Raw genomic sequence first — 7378 nt, forward strand, 5'->3', positions numbered from 1 at the left:
TCTCCTCTTCTCAGTTTGGTTGCCCTCCTCTGCACTTCCTCCAGTTCCCCGATATCCTTTTTGTGAACCGGTGCCCAAAACTGAACTGCATATTCCATATGAGGTCTTACTAATGATTTGTACAGGGGCAAAATAATATCTCATTCTCAGGAGTCCATACCCTTCTTAATACAAGAAAGGACTTTGCTCACTTTGGAAACCTCAGCTTGACATTGTATGCCATTATTAAAGGATCACTAAAGATAAAATCTTTTTTTTTTTTTAAATAACAAACATGTTATACTTACCTCCACTGTGCAGCTCATTTTGCACAGAGTGGCCCCGAACCTGGTCTTCTGGAGTCCCTCGGCGCCCCCCCGCAAAGACTCAACACTTTCATGCAAGCTCCCTCGTATGGTGTTAAGTGCTTGCGGGCGCGCTCCTGTGATACAACCGGCGGCCATAGCCGCTTATTGTATCACTTGGCCCCGCCCCCCAGCACGCTGCGTCATTGGATGTGATTGACAGCAGCGCAAGCCAATGGCTGCACTGCTTTCAATCCATCCACTCTAGCCAATCAACGGCCAGGCTGAGCAACAAAGAGGATGTCGGGGGCGAGCGCGGGACTTTCGAGGGGTCAGGTAAGTAAAACGGGGGGGCTGGGGAGGCCAGTATTGTCAGATGTTTTTTCACCTTAATGCATAGAATGCATTAAGGTGAAAAAACTTTTACCTGTACAACCCCTTTAAGTCACCCAATTATCCACTTATGGACCGCACGTCATCGCTTTACGTCGCTACTTTGAAGAGGAATATCGTTATGGCAGCAGCTAGCTGCCATAATCCCGGTATCCTCTTCTTCAGTGGGCGGTCTGCTTCAAGATAAAAGTGGTCTCTGCGGTGGATTCACCGCAAGATCACTTTTATCAGTGGCGGGAGAGGCCCCCCCTCCCGCCGCTCTCTGGTGCCCTCGCCGCTTACTGGAGCCACTGGTCCCTAGCTTGGTATGGAAACGAGTGAGGGGAAGATGGTCCCCACCCGTCTCCATATCATTCCAGGGTGGAAGCGACATCAAAACGTCACGTATATGTGAGTAGTGCCCACATATGAAAATGGTGTTCAAACCACACGTGTGAGGTATCACCGCAAACATTAGAGTGAGAGCAATGATTCTAGACTATCTCTGTAACTCAAAACATGCAACCTGTAGAATTTTTTAAACATCACCTATGGAGATTTTTTAAGGGTAAAAGTTTGTCGCCATTCCACGAGCGGGCACAACTTTGAAGCGAGACATGTTGGGTATCAATTTACTTTACGTAACATCATCTTTCGCAATATTAAAAAAAAATGGGCTAACTTTACTGTTGTCTTATTTTGAAATTCAAAAAAGTAAATTTTTTCCAAAAAAAGTGCGCTTGTAGGACCGCTGCGCAAATACGGTGTAAAAGTATTGCAACGACCGCCATTTTATTCTCTAGGTGTTAGAAAAAAATATATAATGTTGGGGGGTTATAAGTAATTTTCTAGCAAAAAAACTGTTTTTAACTTGTAAACACCAAATCTCAGAAAGAGGCTCGGCTGCAAAGACTGAAATTGTACTTTTAATCCCAGACCCTATATCATTTATAAAGATATTAAAAAGTAAGGGTCCCAACACTGAACCTTGGGGTACACCACTGATAACCTTAGACCATTCAAAGTAAAGCCCCGTACACACGATCGGACTTTAAACAAACTTTTCCGTGGATTTCTGTCCAAAGCGATCTTGTATTGCATACACACGGCAGGACTTTTTAGGCAACAAACACGAACGTAGTGACGTTTCAACGTGCTGACAACACTTCAAAAGGGGAAGTTCAATTCTCCCTTTGGTCAACTTCTGTATTGTTGTCTGATCTTTTGCATTGGTTCTGAGCATGCATGTTTGTACTTTGGACTAAAGTCCGATGGTTTTGTGTACACACGATCGACGTAGAACTTTTGTTGCCACCAAGTTTGTCTGTTCGCACAGCCAACATTTGTCCGATGAAAACCGAAAAAGTTTGTCCGATGGAGCGTAGACACGGTCACATGTTGCCTTAAAAGAGCCAATTTGCATGTTTGTTTTAAAAAAGTCAGATCGTGTGTATGGGCCTTAAGAATCATTAACCACTACTCTCTGAATTCAGTCTTCTTCTATCCATTTACAAACTGATCTTTCCAAGCCTGTAGACTTTACATTACACATTAGCCGTGTGTGGGGAACTGTGTCAAACGCTTTTGCAAAATCCAAGTATACCACGTCCACAGCCACCCTCTGTTCAAGGTTTTACTTACCTCTTCATAAAAAGAAATCAGATTTGTTTGACAACTTCTGTCTTTCATGAATCCATGCTGTCTGTTGCTTAAAATATTTTTTTCCAGCAAGAACTCATCTATGTGGTCTTTTATTAAACTCTCCAATATCTTCCCGACTATAGAAGTTAAACTAACAGGTCTATAGTTACTTGGTAAAGACTCCCTTTTTAAATATGGGCACCACATTGGCCCTACGCCAATCCAGTGGTACCATTCCAGTCATTAACGAGTCCCTAAATATTAGATACAAATCTGCACATACCTTTTATGAAAAACTTCTTTGATACTTAATTATAATTCAGCATCTATATGAGTTGTTCAATTAATTACAGACTTTGTGACTGAGTGATGCCTCTATCGGTGGCTTTTGCCTTGTCCTGGTCCTCGTGTTTGTGAGTTTACCCTATCTTGGCAGTCTTTCCGCCGTGGGGCTTATGTGCGCACCATCATACCTGCAGGAACCACTATGCTATGTAATACTATGATGTTAAACATTTTTATTTAAACAAATTCTTTTGTAAGTATACCCCCTTTCTTTCGCAGCCTATGTAATGTAATATCTAAAAGATTAGTATTATACCAATATTGTTAGCAATATGCTTCATAAATGGTACAAGATGTTGTTTACTAATGTAATGTCATTTATGTTTTAGAAGAAGTGTTGCACATACAAATAACCTCTGAAAAAGGACTTATATTAGTCCGAAACATGTCAGGTTTCTACGCAAATCTCCATGGTAGCTAGCCCAGTGATGTTGTATGGGTAGCTCTTTGTATGTCATGTTCCTGTGTTGTTTATGGGTATCAGATGCCTCACATCTTAATATTTGTATGTTTTTTGTATTGTTTAATGCTTTTATGATGTTGATTAAAAAACATGTTTTTTTATATACATACTAGTCTGCCTCTAAAGTTCATAACGGGTTTACTGTGCAGTCAATGCACCAAGTTTTCCTTCCTATTCTGCACAGGTACCAGGATTTCCATAAATGTGACATCTGAGGGGAAAAATTGTAGTTCAGGAAGTAAAAGCGGACCTTGGGTGATACCTGACCAAAAATGCAGGTGGCCTTCTGGGAAAAGAAATATGAAGACACAGTCAGGAGGAACACTGTGGTCACTTAGAGGTAGCAAGTGTTACACATTATCTAGATTTCAGTGAAAACTACCAATAAAAACTATCTTCTGCTAAGCTATCCTTTTAACCACTTGACCCCGGAAGATTTACCCCCCTTCATGAGCAGACCATTGTTTACGATACGGCACTGCGTTACTTTAACTGACAATTGCGCGGTCATGCAATGCTGTACACAAATAAAATTGTAAGTTTTTCCCACAAATAGAGCTTTCCTTTGGTGGAATTTGATCACAATACATTTTTTTTCTTATTTTTTTAATTTCTTCATAAATTTAGGCCAATAGGTATTCTGCTACATGTTTTTGGTAAAAAAAAATCCCTATAAGCAAATATGGATTGGTTTATGCGAACGTTATAGTGTCTGCAAACTATGGGATATCTTTATGGATTTTTTGTTTAAAAATCAGGGGCCAAGTTATAAAGGAGCAACAAATGTTTACAGTGCTTCTGCTTGCTTCACAAATTAGCAGGCATTTAAATGAACGAATGGGGAAAAACAAAGCTGCGAAGCCGAGCCTGGTCACATAACCCATTGAAGTCATGTGTCCAGGCTCTATACCAATTATGAAGAGTTTTCTGCACTCATATGCCGTGAACAGGACACCACAGACTTCAGACCATGGCCTATATTTTATGAATGGAATGTGGAATTCAGGCACAGTGTGGAATCAATACTGCGGTGTTCATCTGGGAGCAGATAGTGATATCTGCTCTATATTATAAATATAGTGCCCTTAGTGCATTTTACACCTATTTATTTATTTCAGCTACTATACTGCAATTTGAAATAACAGATAAACATTTTACTTTTTTAGTTTTTAGTTACTGACTAATTAATACACAGTTTCATACTGTACATGTATTAGAGGTATAGCCACAACAGGTACACTGATACAAAAGTGGCCGAGCAGGTTTTTTTTCTTTCTCCTCCCTTACTCAACTTCTATCCCTCCCACACACACACACACACACACACACACACACACAAGCTAACAAAATTACTTACTGTAAAACAAACCCACAAAATATTTCCCTGCACCAAACCATGCAGTTATCAGCCAAATCAGAGACCTTGCTTTCCTTCACCGATAACACAGATGATTTGTAAAACTGCTAGAAGAAAAATCTATTTTGTAGCTTTCCCAGAGGGTACCGAGGCTTTAGAACTACCATACTTTCTTGAAAATGGCTTAACCGCTTCAGAAGGTTTACTCCCCCTTCATGACCAGGCCATTTTTTTGCGATAGGGCACTGTGTTACACAAATAAAATTAATGTCTTTTTTCCCACAAATAGAGCTTTCTTTTGGTGGTATTTGATCACCTCTGCGTTTTGTATTTTTTGCGCTATAAAAAAAAAAAAAAAAAAAAAAAGACCAACAATTTTGAAAAAAAACCCCAATATTTTTAACTTTTTGCTATAAACATACCCAAAAAAAAAAAAAAACTGTAAATAAATCGAATTTCTTCATAAATTTAGGCCAATATGTATTCTGCTACATGTTTTTGGTAAAAAAAATCCCAATAAGCGTATACTGATGCGTTTGCACGAAAGTCATAGCGTCTACAAAATATGCGATATTTTTATGGAATTTATATTTTTTTTTTACCAGTAAAGGCGGTGATCAGCGACTTATAGCAGGTCTGCGACATTGCGGCGGACATATCGGACACTAAGTGACACTTTTGATACTTTTTTGGTGGCCAGTGACACCAATACAGTGATCAGTTCTAAAAAAATATGCACGGTCACTGTACTAATGACACTGGCAGGGAAGGGGTTAACATCAGGGGCGATCAACAAGTTAAATGTGTTCCTAGGGAGTGCTTGCTAACTGTGGGGCAGGTGCTTTAACTGTGGGAAGACAGAGATCCATGTTCCTGCTTAGCAGAAACACAGTGGGGGTTATTTACTAAAGGCAAATCCACTTTGCACTCAAAGTGCACTTGGAAGTGCAGCCGCTGTAGATCCGAGGGGGACATGCAAGGAAAATACAAAACAGCATTTTAGCTTGCACATGATTGGATGATAAAATCAGCAGAGCTTCCACTCATTTCAGATCTACCCTTCAGATTTACAGTGACTGCACTTCCAAGCGCACTTGTAGTGCAAAGTGGATTTGCCTTTCATAAATAACCCCCAGTATCTCTGTCTTGCCTACTAACAGAACGGTGATCTGCCATGTTTACATTGGCAGATCATCATTTTGACTCCGATTGATTGTCCGATTGGCAGGTCCCGGCGGACATCCGGTCTGCGGCGCCCACTGATTGGCTCCCGCTGTGTCCAATCACAGCAGGTCGCTGGCGGCACACGTGCACACTGCAGACCCGGAAATGCAACGGATTTGTATCACGTAGCTGTACGTGATTTTGCGCAGAGAAGCCACCACCCTGCAGTATATGTACGTGGGACAGTTGGCAAGAGGTTAAAAAAGTCACTGTGTAAATAGCACAATTTAACCTTTAGGTCTCATGCACACTGGACATTATAAAAACACCAGTAGCTTTAGCTGTAGAATGCTGCAATAAAAACTGGAGTTTTGCTGCGTTTTTGCATTAGCGTTTTTTAGCAAAACTATACTCCCACGAAAGCTTATGGCTCAAAAACGCTCAAAAAGCTAAATTGCTGCGTTTTTCAGCGCTTAGAGTGTTTTTACAGCTGAAAAACTCCTCTTCAAACCCACTAAGCTCTGGGTTTTATTTCCAGCCAGAAAACACCTGGACACATAGGATAACATCCTGGGGAGTTTATTGGCTGCAGAAAAAAATGCCAGAAGCCAAAAACAGCAGCTGTTAAAACGTCCAGTGTGCATGAAGCCTTAATGGTGTCCCAAAGAACACATAAGGTGTCCACCAGGCTTTTTCCCCCTGAAGCACCAATTAGAACTTCCATAGCCAAAATAACGTAATCTTATCATCCCGACAAGAGCCAAACTGGCTGGTGACTTTGTTCTTTAACAGACCCCACTGCAAGGTTCTGCTATTAATAGGCCCATCACCCCACATGCAAAACTGCATAAAAGAGGTGACTTCACCCATCCTTTCCATGATCTTCCGGAAGCCATGGATCCCAAATATTTGGAAAATGCATTCCAGCACTGTGCACTGTGCTGGAGCACATATTCATGTGATTTGGAGCCCTCAGCATTCTAATAATCCCATGGGAAATCCAAGTGACTTCACCAAGCAAACCAGTAGGAAGCCATGATTTAAAGTGGTATTAAACCCAAAACCAAAAATTTTATATATTGCAGCTTACCAATCATTAGATGTAGTGGCTGCATCAGTTTTCTTTTGGCTTTTTCCCCTCTGTTTTCACCTGGTGATCTGGCCAGTAACACACCTCCTGTATTAGTGAGACGCAACTCCAGTGGAATGAGCATAGGAGGTGCAGCAGACCACAGCATTGTCAATCTAGGGGGAGGGGAGTGTTAAATATATTAGCAGATTTAGAACCACTAAAAAATTAAGCCAAACTTCAGCTTGCACTTTATAATCAGTTACAGCAAATAGTTATTTTTTTTCCTTTTGGGATAAAAGTTTTACATGAATAAATAAAAGCTGATCATTTTAATCACCCTGTCAGTGTTAAATGGTTTGTCTCATCCATGTAAACTGATACATTCTGCTAGAGAGTTTATGCTGTGAAAAAACAACGACTTGCTGGCTGGATTACCAGATGAAAATAGTTTCCTTTTTTTAGGCTCGCTTTCTTCTAATACAGCCATCACATCTAAGAATTGGTAAGCTGCAATATAATACATTTGTGCTTTTGGGTTTAAAGCTGCTTTAAGGTAAGCATTTTTACTTTTTCTCCTTAATTTTTTCTTTGCCATTTTGTATTGGGAGCAAGGAGGCATGTAAAAATTGTCCTGTTCTTTTCTTCTAATTGCATACGTGTATACGCATGTCCTCAGACAC

At 40.4% G+C, this 7378-nt stretch overlaps 1 protein-coding gene across 10 annotated transcripts in view; it reads right to left on the minus strand.

The window, feature by feature from the left end:
• The window catches only part of LOC141102909 (transcription factor Jun-like), a 47789-nt gene that overhangs the window by 24404 nt on the left and 16007 nt on the right, over positions 1-7378 (minus strand). For 2 of the 10 annotated variants that reach the window (XR_012235221.1, XR_012235228.1), the window contains one exon: positions 6717-6871. The exons of the other annotated variants lie outside the window; for them this stretch is intronic. The gene's annotated coding sequence lies outside the window, so the exon portion shown is untranslated. The remainder of the gene's footprint in view (positions 1-6716; positions 6872-7378) is intronic. 10 annotated transcript variants of the gene reach the window in all.

Source organism: Aquarana catesbeiana, linkage group LG01 (assembly GCF_042186555.1).
Source record: "Aquarana catesbeiana isolate 2022-GZ linkage group LG01, ASM4218655v1, whole genome shotgun sequence".
Lineage (NCBI taxonomy): Eukaryota > Metazoa > Chordata > Amphibia > Anura > Ranidae > Aquarana > Aquarana catesbeiana.